Source organism: Pongo abelii, chromosome 5, assembly GCF_028885655.2.
Source record: "Pongo abelii isolate AG06213 chromosome 5, NHGRI_mPonAbe1-v2.0_pri, whole genome shotgun sequence".
NCBI classification, from domain to species: Eukaryota; Metazoa; Chordata; class Mammalia; order Primates; family Hominidae; genus Pongo; species Pongo abelii.
Genome location: NC_071990.2, coordinates 159,946,437 through 159,966,278, shown reverse-complemented (window position 1 = coordinate 159,966,278; position 19,842 = coordinate 159,946,437). Strand labels below are relative to the sequence as shown.

Sequence of the window (19,842 nt, the reverse complement as noted above, 5' to 3'; positions counted from 1 at the left end):
TGGTCAGAAGCACAGGTAGTGTGAAGACTTGCAACTGGTATCTGCCATGAAAGCAGCCTTGCAGAACTCATGTCTGACATTCAGTTCAGGTGGTTGGTGTCAGAACCAAGTTGAAGTGACACCAAGCTGGTGTTAGAGCACTGGTGTCAAAGCATTATGACCTCTTAGCCACTGTTCTGATATTTAGTTAACAGTGGTTCAAAACTGCAACAATTAAATGATGCTTTCAATTCACCTTGGATTACTGCATACAGGTTCACAATTCACACAGAATATTCAATCCCAACTGAATTCCATAGAGTTCTTAAAATCACAGAGGATATCTATGTGCATAACCAAACAACCATAAGAGGAACAGCTATTTTTCATAACCTCAAAAGTCAGTGGAGTATGTGATCTACCCATGAATCAGTGACCCTGATGAGATACAATGACAGCAAGGGAGGACAGATCCACTGGCACACACCGATTTAAGTGAAAATTCAATATGAAATTAGTAGATTTTAGAAAAGGGCCTTCTAACAGCAAGCTCTGGCTGAAGTGCAATGGCACAACCTCGGCTCACTGCAACCTCTGCCTCCCGGGTTCAAGCGATTATCCTGTCTCAGCCTCCCGAGTAGCTAGGATTACAGGTACGCGCCACCACGCTTGGCTAATTTTTGTATTTTTAGTAGAGGTGGGGTTTCACCATATTGGTCAGGCTGTTCTCGAACTCCTGACCTCAGGTGATCCACCCGCCTCAGCCTCCCAAAGTGCTGAGATTACAGGCATGAGCCACTATACCCGGCAAATTTAGAATATTTATATTTATCCTGTTTTTTCAGGTATACATATCCCATGTCAAGCTGCTTGGTTAAACTTTGGCCACAATTTCTCTGAGCTCAAATAATGCTGACATTAAAATAAGCTATAATTTATTTTACTAAAAAAGAACTTTGATTTTACAAAAAGCAGCTTCCGAATTTGTTCAGCAGGTTCAAATTTTCAATCTTGAAGGATTTTTTGTTAGCACTGGTGATGGTGGCATGTTGTTTTAATTTAGTTTTTTATTTGATTGGTTTTGCTTTAAATTTTAATGCAAGGCTTCGGAGCTTTCACAGCCCAGGTCCTTTCCTATTCGTTAACTGTTGGAGTGGTGTCTCTAACATTTTTATAAACTGCAGCAAGGACGGACCCTCTGCTGAACCTCAACGACTTCCTTAATGGCTTCCATCCTCCCACTGTTGCCATGGAAGTCACTATTTTCTACACCAACTCATCAGCTCTTCCCTGGAAATTCTGGAACACAAAGAAAAGAGTCTCTCTCTGGACACCTGGGTCACGATATGAAAAACATGGGGCTGGCAGCCATGTTGTGCCACCTGGACCAAAGAGCAGAGACTGCTGGTCCATGACAGAAAAGGAATAACTCAGAAACACTGAGGGAGTGGACAGCTGGGAAAGAGGCAGAAGAGAAGAGACAGAAAGAAAGAGTGTCCTCCTGGCTCCATCCACGCAGCATCCTAGCCCAATCCCTGGCTCCTGACCTGGATTCCGTAGACAGCCCAGAATCCTTCCAACGAATTCCCTTTTTTTGTGTTAGTTGAGTTAGGTCTCTTTCACCAGTAACCAAGAATCTCCTGACTTGTAACAGAGGGTTCTACAGTCCTTTCCGCTGATTGTTTTGAAAGAGGCAAGATAGAAACCTACAGGTGGTTGACTGAACCCAGCAGAGTCCTAGAGCCAGAAAGAGATCAGCCACCCCTTGGAACCTGCTCCCGTGGCAGGGCTTAGACCACATAACCCTAACTTGCAGCTCCACACCAGACCACTGCAGCGCTCCACAGCAACTTTCTGGTAGGCCCCTGGGCCACAGACTAACTCCTCCAGCCAATCTACCAACTAATGCTAGGTTAAAGGGGAAATGAGTTGTTCTCTATTTTGTACCGCTGCTTTGAGAGTATAACATGGGGGAGACAAAACAAAGTTTTCAGGATACCATCAGAGACAACATACATGGAGGGTACAGCTTCCCCAGCTGCAAGGGCAGCAAATCAAACCCAGAAGAAATGTGGGCACAGCACCTCCATTCACCTAATCAACTCCTACAGGAAAGAAGTAAATGCAAGCTGCAAAACCAAAGGGACATCAGTTAGAGAAAACATGCTGATGATTCATCATACAGAAGAAGCAACCACTATTTTTAAAGTCCATCAAAGCACCTGGTTGAAACATGACACACCATGGTGGCTGCACAACAATATAAATGTTGTTTAATGGCCCTGAACTGTACACTGAAAAACGATTACAATAATATATTTTGTTATGTACATTTTACCACAGTTTTTTAAAAAGACACATCATAAGAGTTTGAGACAGACTGAATTCCCTCCATTGCAAACACACCACAGGCAGTGTACATGTGACAGCTGTATAAATAACGTGTTCCCTGGCCTGAGGCAACTCAGCACAGAGCTAAGGCTGACCTGAGTGGTGAGTCTGGGTGGGCAGAAACGAAGAGAGTCCTGGCTTTTCGTTTTTTGGGAGGGAGAGCGGGCAGGTGTTGTCAAACAAAGTAGGCATCTTCTGAAATGAGTAACAACAAAAACTCACTCCACAGTCCATTTTCTCCAACCTACTAATGCCTGATCAGCACGGTCTTAACATTACTAATTTCTAAATATTTCAACATAAATGGAACAGTTCCTCACTCCTCAGAAATCACTGCTGGTTTCCTATCAGCCACAAACAGATGGCAGCTCAGAAAAGTCCTGTTCCCATTATGCCAACTTGGCAGGAGGCTCACCTGCTGCCACCTGAAACACCAATCCCTCCCACCTTTACACAGAAGGCTCCCAAACACAACTAAAATCCTGCCTGGATGCCCACTGATCAGCATCCTTAAAAGCATAGGGGGGAAGTCTCATTACAACTCCACTAATTAATAAACATAGGGAGGGACGACATCACGTCCTAATATAATTACAAGAATACTGTAGCTTTTCATTGCAGTTCCACTATATGGTTCAGACAGGTTCCCTGCCTGATTACACTGGGCTGTAATTCAGTTTTGCTAATATATTCATATGTATAAGAGTGAGAGTAGATCTTATATCAAATCTGAAGGAAAACTTTTGGAAATGCTAAAAAGTTCTATTTCAGACATATTAATACATCCTCAACATTTACAATAAGACCACCAATCTTGTTTTTATAACCGCCAACAGGTTTCTTGGTTTCTTGGCTGCAACTTTTTTATTTAAGTGATCAAAGACTTAGAGAACAACAGGCTGTTCACAAGTTACCCTTAAAGTAGAAAACATGAAAGCTGCCTGTGTGTGTGTGGTATATGTGTGCACATGTGAGTATACATACCACATATACACACACACCGAAGTTATATATACACATACATACAGAAAGACATACACACATGCACGCACTGGCAAAGAAAAAAGAAAACAATCTGGGCTGTTCACTTCATCAGATTCCAACCAAAGATGCTCTTCTGTGCTTTCTGGACACACCTACTAATCACCAAAGCCTTAACCACTGACTGCTCCTTGCCTGCTCAGCAAATCAAACTCAACTCTGGAATGTTGAGCCAATGTGTTCTTTAGGAGGAGTAGCTTAAATAACTAGAGAGTTACTTTAAATAATGAGTTCACTGCATTCATGCCATAGCCCAGTACTTAAACCTATAACAGGCTCTGCTCTTGCAATGAAGACCCAAATCCTTAAATGCGGCACACAAGGCACAGCAAGAAAAGGGATCTCTCCCACCAAGGCCTCTGCATTTCCCCAGGGAAGCCACCTCTGACCTTCTGACTAGATCAATTCTGCCTTTATATCCTGTACTTCTTCATGCAATGAGGGAAAGAATGACAGCTATTGCCATCAGTTAGCACATCTTCGGTTGCAAGTAACAGATAATCCTAACTTAAACTGGCGTAAACAATAAGAAAATTTATTTCACAGAACAAGTCCAGGGTTAGTGGGTGCCAGGCATGGTGCACTGGGCTCTGCAGAGTTCTCTCTGCTGTTGGCTTGGCTCAGTCCTTACCCTCATGTTGGCTTCATGCTCAGACCAGTAGCAAAACAATTGTAACAGTTCCAGGCACCACACCCAGACATGACAACTTTCAGAGGAAGAAAAGGCCACCTTTCCTAGAGTTGTTGCTGTAAGGCTGAGTTTTCCAGAACCTCTGGACAGACCTCCCACTAATCTCACTGACCAGAACTAGGTCTCTGGCTCACCCCTACAGTCATCACCTACAGAGAATGGGACCCATGTGACTATCTGAAACCAGTCAGGATTTACCCCAGTGCTAGGGATAAGATCACCTTCCCCAGAGTCACACAGGGGACAAGAGGCTCTCTAAACAAAATTCCAATTCTACTTAGAAAGAAGGGAAGAAAGAACATTAGATATGCACTTGACAGGGTCTGCCGGTTATCAATTTGGGGTACATGCTCTGGTCCCCAACAGTGTCTACAACTGCCAAGAGAAAGCCCCCTCCAGCAACACCTGCAGGGGGATCCATAAACATGACAGGATCCATGCAGAGGGAGGCCACGGGGTGGGAGTGAGGGAGTAAGAGAAGGGACGCAGAGTTTTTTTGTTGTTTTTGTTTTGTTTTGTTTTTGAGACACAGTCTCACTCTGTCACCCAGGCTGGAGTACAGTGGGGCAATCTCAGCTCACTGCAACCTCCACCTCCTGGGTTCAAGCGATTCTCCTGACTCAGCCTCCTGAGTAGCTGGGGCTACAGGCACCTGACACCATGCTCAGTTAATTTTTGTACTTTTAGTAGAGACAGAGTTTCACCATGTTGGCCAGGCTGGTCTGGAACTCCCGGTCTCGGGTGATCCACCCACCTCAGCCTCCCAAAGTGCTGGGATTACAAGCGTGAGCCACGGCACCTGGCCGGGACACAGAGTTTTTAATCAGGAGATGCAGACTCAAGTCTCAAGACTTCTGCTTAACATCTCATGACTACAGGCAAATCTCAGCCTTAGTTTTCTCATAAAATACAAAAATATGTGCTTGACATATTGCGCAAGGTTGCTGTGAAGACCAAATGAAATGGCATATGTGGAAAAATACTTTGTAAACTAGGTGTTAAACATAAGTAAGCAATGATTATCACTTACAACGGAAAAAGTCACAAACCATTCAGAAAAACTCCTTGGAGAAAAGGCCAACACTCTTATCTGGCCAAACTGAAGTTATGTGTAATCTACTAATGGACATCTACCTTAAAAATGGTGTTTCTGGGCTAGGTGTGGTGGCTCATGCTTGTAATCCCAGCACTTTGGGAGGCCAAGGCTGGTAGATCACTTGAGGTCAGGAGTTTGAGACCAGCCTGGCCAACGTGGCAAAACCCCATCTCTACTAAAAATACAAAAATTAGCCAGGCATGGTGGCGCATTCCTGTAATCCCAGCTATTCAGGAGGCTGAGTCATGAGAATCATTTAAACCCAGAAGGCAGAGGCTTCAGTGAATGGAGATCATGCCGTTGCACTCCAGCCTGGGCCACAGAGCAAGACTCTGTCTCCACTGATTTACTAATGACTTGGTTGGAGGCCAAAACCAGGATTCCCTTCTCCCCTCTTTCCTTGACCCCTCCTCCACAGGCATGCACAATAATCAGATTCTCACTGTTTTCTTTTTTTTTTTTTTGAGACAGAGTCTTGCTCTGTCACCCAGGCTGGAGTACAGTGGGGCAATCTCAGCTCACTGCAACCTCCACCTCCTGGGTTCAAGCAATTCTCCCTGCCTCAGCCTTCCGAGTAGCTGTGATTACAGGTGCCTGCCACCATGCCCAGCTAATAATTTTTCTATTTTTAGTAGAGACGGGGTTCCGCCATGTTGGCCAGTCTGGTCTCGAACTCCTGATCTCAGGTGATCTGCCCACCTTGGCCTCCCAAAGTGCTGGGATTAAAGGCATGAGGCACCGTGCTTGGCAGATTCTGTCTTCTATGTGGAAAGGCAGGGCAGTGGTGTTTTATAGGTCAGAAAATGTTAAGAAAATCAAAAAAGGTGTTTTAGTTAGAAAGAGGGGAGATTATTTGAATGCACAAATACAAGCTACTACGTAGGTCACCCATGAGAAAGCTCAGGTCAACTAACATTAACAGGTGTAAGCTGAGAAGCCACAAGATAATAAATCCAGAGGCATCTAAGGCCTCCCTGACATGAAGCCACTCGACATGCAGCCTGCTCTGCCTAATTCCCTGCCTGCCCTCTCCATCTCTTAGTTCTGTCCATCCGTCTCCACCTACGGCAGGGCAGAGACAGGAGAGCAGGCAGCAGAGATTTTCAAACCTATCTGAAGAGTAAGACACGTTAGGTTACTCAGGCAACATGTCTTGTCTAGGCAATAAAGTTGGAAGACTGGTCATGCCTCGTACCTAGATCCCGGAGGGTGATGTATAGGAATACATCCTTCCTCACAGTGAGAGTGACTTTCTCTCCTAGACTTAAAAATCAGCAACAACATATCCTAATTTTCCACTCAGGTCCAGGCAAAAGAAGAACGAGACAGCAGAGTGAGAGCAAAACATCTTAGGGAACTAAGAGGAACAAATAATGGAAAATAGAAGCAGTGACTGACAATTTGCATGGGATTTCTATGCCCAAGTTTCTTGTGGCCTCACACATGCGGAGCAGCATCCCTGCCAACACGTAAGCTTCGTGGAGCAGATGCGTCTAATAAGACCAATGCCCAAGATTATTTTCCATCTAAATTACCATATGTGTGTGAAAGGACTTTGAATTGTAAAGCTGTAAAGTTCTATACAAACGCGGATAGAAAAACCTATCCCATCTAAATCCAATGTGGTACCCTGGAAAAAGTACATCAGTGAAAATACCGGGCTGCTCTGCCTATGGAGTGGCCATTCTTTTGTTTCTTTACTTTCTTAATAAACTTGCTTTCACTAAAATAAGGGGAAAAAAAGAAAAAACTGGCAAAATCTGAAAGAAGTCTAGTGTTCAATTAATAACAAGGTACCAATGTTAATTTCTTAATTTTGACAAATGGTCTAGTTATGTAAGATGCTGGCTGGGCGCAGTGGCTCACACCTGTAATCCCAGCAATTTGGGAGGCCGAGGCGGACAGATCATGAGGTCAAGAGATCGAGACCATCCTGGCCAAACTGGTGAAACCTCATCTCTACTGAAAATACAAAAATTAGCTGGGCATGGTGGTGAGCACCTTTAGTCCCAGCTACTTGGGAGGCTGAGACAGGAGAATCGCTTCAACCCAGGAGGGGAAGGCTGCAGTGAGCTGAGATCACACCACTGCACTCCAGCCTGGGTGACAGAGTGAGACTCCACCTAAAAAAGTAAATAAATAAAATCTTATAAAAAAAATTAAAAATACCCAACATCTGCTCAAGAAAAAAAAAAGAAAAAACATTCCATGGGAAAAAGACTTTCTAAGCAAATCATCAAGGTAGAAACAATGGAAAAAAGATCGATAGGTTTGACTACACAAAATAAACTTTTACACATCAAAATATTCATGAACATAGAGTTACAAGGCAACCAACCATGAAAAATATTTATACACCTAAGAGGTTAAAACAGTAACACAGTAAACTCCATAAACTTAAAAAAACGAAATGCTACAGGCCTAGATGCTCTATCTGCTACAACTGCTTCACACATTTCAAAACCGTCCAAACTCACATTCAGAATCTCCTTCAACTACATGTTTTGTCCCAACCATCCAAACCCTCTGGGTTCTCTGCAGCCTGAGAGTTCTGCTAGAGAAAGTAGAGTTTCAATGCAGCTAACCTCTGTTTAATCTGACCATTCCTAACCAAAATCTTCTAGAATCTAAAACCTTTCCTCTTTGAGCTCAGTATGTCAAGCTTAGCTACTTGGTGCCTACGATAGTGATCTGGTCAAACCACAAGTGGGGGTCCTGAGAAAAGACTAAGGAGTGCAAAGACTCTGCACTGTCAAAACTAGACTCAAATTTCAGCACCAGCCAATCAGCACCAGAAGAGGGAAGTGGAAAAGCTTCAACGCAGGCGAGCAGTCATTTCCCACCTGGAGCCCCATTTACCTGGATGTTTAGAGAGACTCACATATCCAAAGAAAAAGCATCTTTTAAAATAAAATACAGTTACTCATAACTCAGCAGTTTACATTAGAGCCAATCTATCTCAGGAATTTTTTGATTGTTATTTCTGTGTGTTTTTAAATGTATAAGGAGACCAGAGAATCAGAAGAGACAGTGTACTTCTTTCAAATGTCCCTATATATAAAAAATAGTTTATATTAAGTCTAAGTTAGAATCATATTAAAAATATTAGGTATATTATATTAAGAATTAAGAGGCAGAAGCTTGTAAATCTCACATGACAATGAAGTTCCACACATGAATATAGAAGCCAAGAAACAAAATTATTTTTCACACAGAAGAGTATGACCGTATTAAACCACCGAACTAAAAATTCAGTAGCTGAAGGTATGCATCCCAGCTGATTAACAATCTTTCAATAACATTAGATATACCCATGCTATAAAATATTAATAGTCTGCTTCTCAAAATAATATTATGTGGTAACAGACAGTACTTAAGGCCAGGCAGACACAAAATGAAGAGAAAGGAATTAACCAAATCTTAACTTCTAGGGGTTCTTTTGTGATCTAACTTGTGAATGAGCCCAACCTCCCCTGTCTGCCTCCTTCTTGGGACATCTCATCTGGGGTCCACTTTACCACTCAACACCAAAGGAGCAAAACCAATTCTGCTAGTCATTAACAATCTAGTGAAAGGTTTGGTAATAAATAATGAATAAATGATGAAAATTAAAAGGGGGAAGTCATTGGCTTAAACTGACCTCCATAGATCATTGGTATCACTCACCTGATAGTGCTTTCTTGTATACATCAAGTTTTGGCTATCTTGTGTACACCAGAGTAACAGATCAATTCCCTATTAGTAAAATCACATGCCATTTTTCTTGGTCATGTGGGGGAGAAAGAACTTCACCAACTAAACATGGGTGAAGGACAGCCAAGGAGATTCCATTTATATGACCATCAGTCAGCCAAGGAGACAAGAGGTATTTGCGAAACACAGAAAATAAAGCTAAGAAAGGGAAGAAAAAATGTGGTATCCCAAGGCTCTCAGAATTAAGAACAATACTCCTACCATTTCTGAACCATATGGTCAACCTTGAGACTTCTCTATTTTACAATAAATTTATAGACAGCTGATTTCAAAGCACCTTATAAACATTATTGCTTCTATGTATCTCTACAGAAAAGCATTTTGGCGCCGGGTATGGTGGCTCATGCCTGTAATCCCAGCACTTTGGGAGGCCAAGGCGGGCAGATCACGAGGTCGAGAGATCGAGATCATCCTGGCCAACATGGTGAAACCCAGTCTCTACTAAAACTACAAAAAGTAGCTGGGTGTGGTGGCAGGCGCCTGTAGTCCCAGCTACTCAGGAGGCTGAGACAGGAAAATCGCTTGAACTCGGGAGGCGGAGGCTGCAGTGAGCCAAGATCGTGCCACTGCACTCCAGCCTGGTAACAGAGCGACACTCCATCTCAAAAAAAAAAAAAAAAAAAAGAAAAGAAAAGAAAAGAAACGCATTTTAACCAGGAATGGTGGCTCATGTCTTTAATCCCAGCACTTTGGGAGGCCAAGGTGGAAGGATCACTTGAGTCAGGGAAATCAAGGTGCAGTGAGCTATGACTGTGCCACTGTACTCCAGCCTGGGTGACGGAGCAAGACACTGTCACAAAAAAAGCAGTTTTAGCCTAGCAAGGACCAAATGATACTTAATATTACTCTATCAAATTTCTTCCACAAAAATGCACATAAAATACAATTCTCACTATCATTGACTACTTTTTATACCGTATCACAAAATTTTTCAAGGCATTTTAATTGGTCAAAAACTTTAAGCAAACATATTCCATATAGCAATGTAATTGAGCAGCTTGTTAATGGTCCAGAAAAAGTCTGAAAGTAATAGTTAAAATTAAAGGTTGATGTAATTAAGACAAAACTGAATGAGAGAGGAAATTTGTGGAGTTCCTATCAGCACTTTGCTCTCCACTGATAACACAGACCCGGCTGTCACAGCCATTGAAGTTGTGAGGAGGGAGATGCAACATCAAACACAAATAGAATGTCATAAACCCAAAAAGGCTGGCAACTGATGCATTAGAGTAAGCTACAATAGATAGATTCTGGGCAGCATCCCAATCCTACACTACCTAATTTATTCCCGAGTCCCTCAGAGGCAAAGCTGGGTAAAAAGACAAAACAGAATGTGTGCCACTTTCATTCTCACTTCTGTCCCAGTAGTAAAAATAATTACTAATGGAATAAGATAAGCAAAATGTGAGGTTTCTGTCTTTTATTAAGAGTTATTGTGTATTACCCCCAAGCATTTCAAATATTAGTTTATTTATTTCATTATTCAGGCAACAGAAAATTAACTCAAAAAAGTGGTTTCTACACATGAAACGTAAGACTGAGTTTCTCATTTCATGGGAAAGTGTGACAAGAATAAAAATGGAAAAGGCTCAAATCACTTGTAAGGCCTGGAAAAGGTGACCTCAGTGTCAACCGCATTCATCTTATGGGCTTCTCCTATGACCCAACCTCTTTTTTTTTTTTTTGGGGGGGGGGACAGGGTCGCTCTGTCACTCAGCCTTGACCCCCCTGGGCTCAAGTGATCCTCCCACCTCAGCCTCCCACCTAGCTGGGACCACAGGCACATGCCACCACACCGGGCTGATTTTTTAAATTATTTGTAGAGATGAAGTAGGTCTAGCTATGTTGCCCAGGCTGGTCTCCAACTCTTGGGCTCAAGCAATCCTTCCACCTAACCTCTCAAAGTGCTGGGATTACATGTGTGAGCCACCACGCCTGAGCAACCCAACCTCTTTAAACCTCTTTCTCTCAGATACATTAAATCCAGGCATCATTTTTTATTTATTTATTTATTTATTTTGGAGACTGGGTCTCGCTCTGTCACCCAGGCTGGAGTGCAGTGGTACAATCATGGCTCACTGCAGCCCCAACCTCCCCAGGCTCAAGCGATCATCCCACCTCAGGCCTCTGAGTAGCGGGGACACAGGTGCACCACCATGCCCAGCTACTTTTTAAATTATCTGTAAAGACCAGGCCTGGCTATGTTGTCCAGGATGGTCTCCAACTCCTGGATTCAAATAATCCTCCCAACTCAGCCTCCCAAAATGCTGGGATTACAGGCATGAGCCACCATGCACGGCCAGGCATCACATTTTAATGGCATTCTCTAATCTGTTAACATACAGTTAACAGTTAAATTCTCTGATTATTTAACAACTCAACAGTAACTCTGCCAAAAACGTCAGCTTTGGCTGATGGGTTTTGTGGGCAGAGGATAAGGCTAATTTCTTATGATGTAGGTCTTGATATTCTAACCACTGGAGCTGAATTTGTGCCTCCGGTTTTGTGGCTAAGAGGGTCATTTGAAGCTTAAGAAACTGATTACGTGTAAAGATAATCCTGTATATTTTCTCAGCCTACGGTAACATCACTGCTGATCAACTTTTCATGAATGTTAAAACTGCCCCGGCACTAACAGCTCGGTTTGTTGTCTGAGGATCTCTGACACTACCATTTTGCCATAGCTGTTCGTAACAATGATGTGCATTTCCCCATGGAAGTAAACACACTCTTAATAGCCAAAGACAGTGGAAAGGCACAGTTGCAGGGGAGAACAACATGGTCCTGTAAGAGCTTCCTACACAAAACTCTTGACTTCCCTAACTGGGACTGAAAATCATTCACACACACAAATCAGAGGTATAACTGACTCAGGAAGTTTAAACTAATCCTCCTTTTGTCCTTGACAAGAAACTAATAAAAGAAACATCCAGTACGATGAAAAAATTCTGAACCCAGTGACAACACTTAATGTTAAATTATAACATTTAAGTAGAATTCAAAATTGCTGAGCAACAGTTTGGAAAGCAGATACAAATGAGTCTTTAGAATGTAGTGTTCCAACTAGTAACTAGCTGGATCAATAGCTGAAACATACAAATAAAAGTTGTAAGACTTCATAGCTTTCTTTCATAAAAGTCTTAAAAAATCTTTCATAAACCATGATTGACTTAAAGGATCAAATTCTTAGACTTAACCAGACATTAACAGATCAGACACTACAAGCACTTTATCCCAGGGGATCTAATATGCCCATCACAAACTGGGATACATGTTAAAACTACAAAAGGAAGAAACAGTAGAAATAATGGTAATAACCTAATACCCCATGTAACGTGTTTCCAAATCCTTTCCCATCCATTACAGTCTAAATTGAGTCTTTAATTTTTAAAAAGTGAGAAATCAGTATCTTACATTATAGTATGTATCTTTTGCAAAGCTCTCTCAAATCCCTTTTGACTCTAATTGTGTTTCTGATTAAAAATAATAACAGTGAGAAAGATGTTCAAATAAATCTATATCCTCTGCACAGCACCACTGCACACCTACAGAATAATTTCCTACACTCTATAACCTACCACACCATTACTGTTGGAGCTTTCCATAAACACTACGTTTCAATTCTATTCTTAAAATACTCTTTGTCTCACGGGTGAGCATCCTTGACACCACATAAGTATAGAGACTGTTATTTCTGCTTACATTAGAAAAAAATATCTGATTCTAAATTAGCCATATTTAAAAGGAAAAAGGGCATAATTTTTTAAATCCATGAATTCAAGATTTTAATTTTCACCAATTATTTTCTATGAAAGCAAGAAACCAAGTAGAGCTGACTCACTGGTATAGATCCTACCATGGTAAAGAGATGGTTAAAGGGAAAAGAAAGCACATATTTATCAGTTTGCAGTAATTTTATGGAGATGTGGTGATTAATGTTTCTGAGCAAATAATGTATTTATTTATTTATTTATTTTTTTTTTTTGAGACGGAGTCTCACTTTGTCGCCCCAGCTGGAGTGCAGTGGTGCGATCTCAGCTCACTGCAAGCTCTGCCTCCTGGGTTCACGCCATTCTCCTGCCTCAGCCTCCTGAGTAGCTGGGACTACAGGTGCCCGCCACCACGCCCGGCTAATCCTTTTTTGTATTTTTAGTAGAGACTGGGTTTCACCGTGGTCTCGATCTCCTGACCTCGTGATCCGCCCACCTCGGCCTCCCAAAGTGTTGGGATTACAGGCGTGAGCCACCGCGCCCGGCCCAGAATGTATTTAATTTTAGCTAAATAGGTACTGAGCATCTATCTCCTTGTCTTCCTGGAATGTCTTCCCCTTTCGTTAGTTAAAATAACCTCAACTCTCCTTGTGAGTCCGTCCCCATTCTATATGGTCTTTATAGAAATCTCAATTGAGAACAATATACACACACACACACACCCCTAAGGGGTAGGCAAATTACCCAAGGTCAATCATATGCTCAGTCCAGGAAATTTGAATCTTATGACAGGAGAATTAAACCAGTTGGTGCAGTCTTTGAGACCATGGTGACCTAAACAAACATCTATTAGGTTTCTGAAGCTTAGATCCTCTCAGCTCAGCCTTCAAAGCCTAGTTGTTCAGCATCTTCTGTGTCTATATGTTTCTAAGTGCTGTGCCTATGTTTATGTAACCTATCTTTTTCACTCAATATTATGGGTATCTTTCCAGATTGGTTACTATAAATGCATGTCATCACTTTCAATGGCTGCATGCAAGGAAGGTAATATGATCCATTTAAATCATTCCTTGTCTAAGGTTATTTCCTGTTCTTTACTATGTACACATATCTGTTCTAACATTTCCTACTATTTCTTCAGGATAAATTCCTACTAAATGTGGACTTTCTGGGTAGAAGGCTATGCACACTTTGCATTGTGATACCTAACAGCAGCTATCTGGAATGAGTGCATCAATGTCTACTTAGGTTATCTGAGAGGACATACCTCCCTTCATCTGCACCAGCACCGAGAATTACCATCATCCTTATAATTCCCATTCCACACCAGGAGATGCCCAAATAATAAGATTACCAAGAGAAGGAACAGCAGAAGTCATCGTAACATGATACTTTATATTAAACTTTACCAAATCATTTCAAATCCGTAAAGGTCTAAATTGGGTCTAGGCCGGGTGCGGTGGCTCACACCTGTAACCCCAACACTTCGGGAGGGCAAGGCAAAATTCCGTCTAAATTATATTGCCAACATAATCATTGAAAAATGCTGTCTTAAGTCTGCTCAGGCTGCGATAAAACCATAAACTGAGTGGCTTAAACAACAGAAGTTTATTTTATGTTTCTTTTATGTTTTTAGTTTTTTTATTATTATTTACATAAAAAATAAATAAACAGAGACAAAGTCTCGCTATGTTGTCCAGACTGGTCTCAAACTCCTGTGCTCAAGTGATCCTCTCACCTCAGCCTCCCAAAGTGCTAGGACTACAGGCATGAGGCACCATGCCCAGCCACAACAGAAATTTATTTCTCGAAGTTCTGGAGGCTAAAAGTCTAAGATCAAGGTACCAGCAAGGTAGGTTTCATTCTGAGGCTTTTTCTCCTGGCTTGTAGGCAGCTGCCATCCTGCTGTGTGCTCACATGGGGAGAAAAAAAGCAAGCCTTCTGGTGTCTCTTCTTCTAAGGACACTAAGCCCATATGAAGGCCCCATACTCATGACCTCATCTAACCTTAATTACCTCCTACAGACCCCACTTCCAAATACTATCACATTGGGACTTAAGGCTTCAACAAATGAAGGAGGGTAGGGGGACTCAAACACTCAGTTCACAACAAATGGTATCTACTTTTGCTCTGAATTCTATTTATTTAATGACTAGTAAAACTGAGCATTTTGTTTATTGCACATTTAATTTTTTTTCTTTTAAAAATGGTCTGCTCTGATTTCATGTCTGAAACAGAAAGTATACAGGATGAACCTGAAACATCTCATCATACCGTAAAGCAAGGAAGCTATGAGATTACTAGAGACATGGTCAGAAGGACTCAGGTGCCAACCTAAATAAGCCTACACTGCCCAAAGAGGGGGCAATTTCAGCATCGAAAGGACAGTAACTGCAATGGACTGAAACACACCACGTATGCTAAAATAGATGTTCATAATGTTATGCGAAAAAATTTAAAACCCTCATCCATCACCACTGGAGGATGTTAGGGGACCAAATCACAACTTTGAAAACTGGTAAATCAAGGGAAATAATCAGACAATTTTCACACCCTTCCTATACACTCTATACCTCAAGGTAACCAAATAATTGACAAAGGAGAATTTCTATACACACACACACACACACACACACACACACACACACACACACACATCTATTTCAGCTAATAACTAAATGACAGGATGTAACCATATTGTAATCCCTCCTGAATTCATGGACCAAGTTAACATTCAAGAATGGTTGCTAGTATCACAAAAAGAAAGAAAGAAGACTTCCTGATGAAAATAATCCTGTCCTCACAAAAAAATAAAATTGGATTCTTTTGATTAAGCCTCTACAATGAACTACCAATGTATAGGAAACACAAGAAATAAAAGAACATATTTTACATTACAAGGATGCAAAGAGTAAAATTCAGTTTCTTCAATAAAAAGTTGCAAAGAAAAAAAAAGATACAGAACCTATAGGTTAAAAGAGACTTTAAACCATCCAACGGCAATGTATGGACCTTATTTGGATCTTAATTCAAACAATCATATATGTATATATGATATGATATAAACACACACGCCCATATATAACATATATAAACGTACACGCCCATACACACACACACATACACACAAATATATACTGCAGTCAAGGAGTATTGCTTGGATATTTGATGATACTAAGAAAAAATTTTTAAGGTAAGATAATAGTATTGTAATTATTTTAAGGGGTCTTTTTCTTTTAGAGACATGTACTAAAATATTTACAGACAAAATTATATGACAGCTTGATTTGCTTTAAAATAATCCAAGGGGAGGGACGTGAGAGGTATTGCTCAAACAAAATTGGTAATGTTTTCAAATTGCCAAAGCTGGGCAAGATACAGTGCTTTATTACACCAGTCTCCACTGTTAGCAATGTTTTAAAATTTCCACGATAGGCCTGATGCGGTGGCTCACATCTGCAATCCCAGCACTTTGGGAGGCCGAGGCGGGCGGATCACGAAGTCAGGAGTTGGAGACCAGCCTAGCCAACATAGTGAAACCCTGTCTCCACTAAAAAGAAAAAAAAAATTAGCCGGGTGTTGTGGTGGACACCTATCATCCCAGCTACTTGGGAAGCTGAGGCAAGGAGAATCGCTTGAACCCAGGAGGCGGAGGTTGCAGTGAGCCAAGATTGTGCCACTGCACTCCAGCCTGGGCGACAGTGAGCAGCAGGGTGGAGTTTCAGTGCCTGCGCTGTGGAGTGAAGTGAACCGGTACGGCCAGAACAGCAACTTCATGTGTGCTCTCAAGACTGTCAATAAGATACTGCAGATCAACAAAGATGAGGTAGCTGGCCTGCATTGGAAGTTTCAGAGAAGCCTTGAATGTCATCAATACTTGCACCAAACTGTTAGCCAATAACTCTCTCTCCTTTGAAAAGGCATATTGCGAGTACAGGCTCAACAGAATTGAGAATGGTGGGAATTGAACAATGAGAACACATGGACACAGGAAGGGGAACATCACACTTCGGGGACTGTTGTGGGGTGGGGGGAGGGGGGAGGGATAGCATTGGGAGATATACCTAATGCTAGATGACAAGTTGGTGGGTGCAGCGCACCAGCATGGCACATGTATACATATGTAACTTACCTGCACATTGTGCACATGTACCATAAAACCTAAAGTATAATAATGATAATAATAATAATAATAATAAAAGAAAAAATAATAATAAAATAAAATTAAAAAAAAAAAAGAAAGAGTAAAAAAAAAAAAAAAAAAAGAATGTCATCAATACTTGCACCAAACTGTTAGCCAATAACTCTCTCTCCTTTGAAAAGGCATATTGCGAGTACAGGCTCAACAGAATTGAGAATGCCTTGAAGACAGCAGAAAATGCCAACCGGCAGACAGACAAACTGAAAGGAGCTTTATGGATAAGTGTTACACCATTTGGGACGCTATGATGAATGCTTAGTGGCATAAAGAGATCTCGTCCGAAACTCCCACGATGATTATGATGAGGAGAGGAAAACAAACCCTTCAGCAGTTGTTGCAGCTCAAAGCAATTGGGGAAAAGTGGCTCCAGAGAGCCTGGGCTTCCAAGAAGGCGCACGTGAGCTGTGCTACAACATTGCATGTGCACTGATAGACCACGGCCAGCTGAACCAGGCCATGAACATCCTACAAAAAGCTGAAGGTCTTTGCCACCATTCATTATCAGAAGACGCTGATGGGACTGAGGAAGACCCACAGGCAGGACTGGCCATCACTCATGGTCAGATGGCCTATATTCTGCAGCTTCAGGGTCGAACAGAGGTGGCTTTGCAACTTTACAATCAAATAATAAAACTAAAACCAACAGATGTAGGGTTACTAGATGTAATTGCAAATAACATCATTACCATTAAAAAGGACCAAAATGTCTTTGACTCCAAGAAGAAAGTGAAATTAACCAATGCGGAAAGAGTAGAGTTTAAGCTTTCCAAGAAACAACTACAAGCTATAGAATTTAACAAAGCTGGCCAGGCGCAGTGGCTCATGCCTGTAATCCCAGCACTTCGGCAGGCGGAGGCAGGCGGATCACAAGGTCAGGAGTTTGAGACCAGCCTGGCCAATATGGTGAAACCCTGTCTCTACTAAAAATACAAAAATTAGCCAGGCGTGATGGCGCGTGCCTGTAGTCCCGGCTACTCGGGAGGCTGAGGCAGAAGAATCGCTTGAACCAGGGAGGCAGAGGTTGCAGTGAGCCAAGGTCACGCCACTGCACTCCAGCCTGGGTGACAGAGCGAGACACCATCTCAAAAAAAAAAAAAAAAAAAACAATTTAACAAGGCATTACTTGCTATGTACACAAACCAGGCCGAACAATGCCTCAATATATCTGCCAGTTTACATTCCCAAAGTCCCGAGCATCTCTTACCTATGTTAATCCAAGCTGCCCAGCTCTGTGTGAAAAGCAGCACACAAAAGCAATAGAGCTGCTTCAGGAATTTTCAGATCAGCATCAAGAAAATGCAGTTGAAATTAAGCTGACCATGGCACAGTTGAAAATTTCTCAAGAGAATATTTCTTAGCATGTCTAATATTGAGAAGCAGAGAGGAGTTAAAGCAGAAACCAGGCATGGTGTCTGCATTCGTGACCATGTGTAGCCACGAAGAAGATATTAATAGTATAGTACCATTGATGTCTTCACACAAGCTATCCGGTGGTATCAAAACCATCAGCTCAAATCTCCTGCTCATTTGTCCTTGATAAAAGAAGCTGCAAACTTCAAGCTCAAATATGGGCGGGAGGAGGCAATTAGTGACCTAGAACAGCTATGGAAACAAAATCCAAAAGATATTCACACCCTGGCACAGCTTATTTCTGCTTACTCACTTGTAGATCCAGAGAAAGGCAAAGCTCTTAGTTAACATTTGCCATCATCAGATAGTATATGTCTCTAAAAGTAGATGTTGAGGCTCTTGAAAATTCTCCTGGTGCTACGTACATTTGGAAGGGTGGAAAAGTTACTAGAGATAGTCAACCAAAGGAACAAGGAAAGGGAGATTCGAAAAAGAAAAAGAAGGGAAAATTGCCTAAGAATTATGACCCAAAAGTTACCCCAGATCCAGAAAGATGGCTGCCAATGCAAGAATGTTCTTACTACCAGGGAAGAAAGAAGGGCAAAAAGAAGGATCAGATTGGAAAAGGGACCCAGAGAGCAACTGCAGGAGCTTCATCTGAACTGGATGCCAGAAAAACTGTGAGTAGCCCACCCACCTCCCCAAACCTGGCAGTGCAGCGACACTATCTGGCTCTACAAGTAACATCATACCCTCAAGACACCAGAGACCTGCAGGGGCTCCAGCATCAAAAAAGAAACAGCAACAGAAAAAGAAGAAAGGTAGAAAAGGTGGCTGGTGATGAGAATATTCTTGTTGAAGGCTGTTTTTAAACTAGTCTCACTGACATTAGGAATATAATAAAGGTAACACAGCAAGAAGCACAGAACTGCTCCCTCTTCATCTCCATATTTTCATAAATAATTTCTTGTGTTTCAAATGGAAAACATCTTCCTCAAAGTCTGCCTAGTGAGATATGGCCTACTGGTTGCCTCATAGCTTTGTACAGATTATGAGGACTGAAAATATGGCCGGGCGTGGTGGCTCACACCTGTAATCCCAGCACTTTGGGAGGCTGAGGTGGGCGGATCACAAGGTCTGGAGTTCGAGACCAGCCTCGCCAACACAGTGAAACCCTGTCCCTACTAAACGTACAAAAATTAGCTGGGTGTGGTGGCACGCACCTGTAGTCCCAGCTCCTCAGGTGGCTGAGGCAGAATCGCTTGAAAATGGGAGGCGGAGGTTGCAGTGAGCCGAGATGGGGCCACTGCACTCCAGCCTGGGTGACAGAGCAAGACCCTATCTCAAAAAAAAAAAAGAAAATAATTGGGCATTTACCCATCTTGGTATCTATCTGTTGTATCCTTTATCTGTGTGTGCTGATTTGATCTTTTTTCAGTTTCACAAACCTTATCTAAGGTTTTCCAGGATTTAAACAGAAACTACTACTATTTCAGCTAGAGTCTGAAGACACTTCTTTCTGTTCAAGTTCCACTTTAAATTATGTCTTAGGAGGCCTTAGGTGACTGAAAGTGGAATCTTCTGAGCATTCCAAAATATCTGCTTAGAAATATCATGTGATAAAGAGAA

At 41.9% G+C, this 19,842-nt stretch overlaps 1 protein-coding gene and 1 pseudogene across 3 annotated transcripts in view; one reads left to right on the top strand and one right to left on the bottom strand.

Annotated features, from left to right (window-relative positions):
* The window catches only part of TULP4 (TUB like protein 4), a 284,224-nt gene that overhangs the window by 259,997 nt on the left and 4,385 nt on the right, over positions 1 to 19,842 (bottom strand). The gene's annotated exons all lie outside the window — the stretch shown is intronic.
* On the top strand, positions 17,681 to 19,166 carry LOC100456716 (signal recognition particle subunit SRP72-like; annotated as a pseudogene).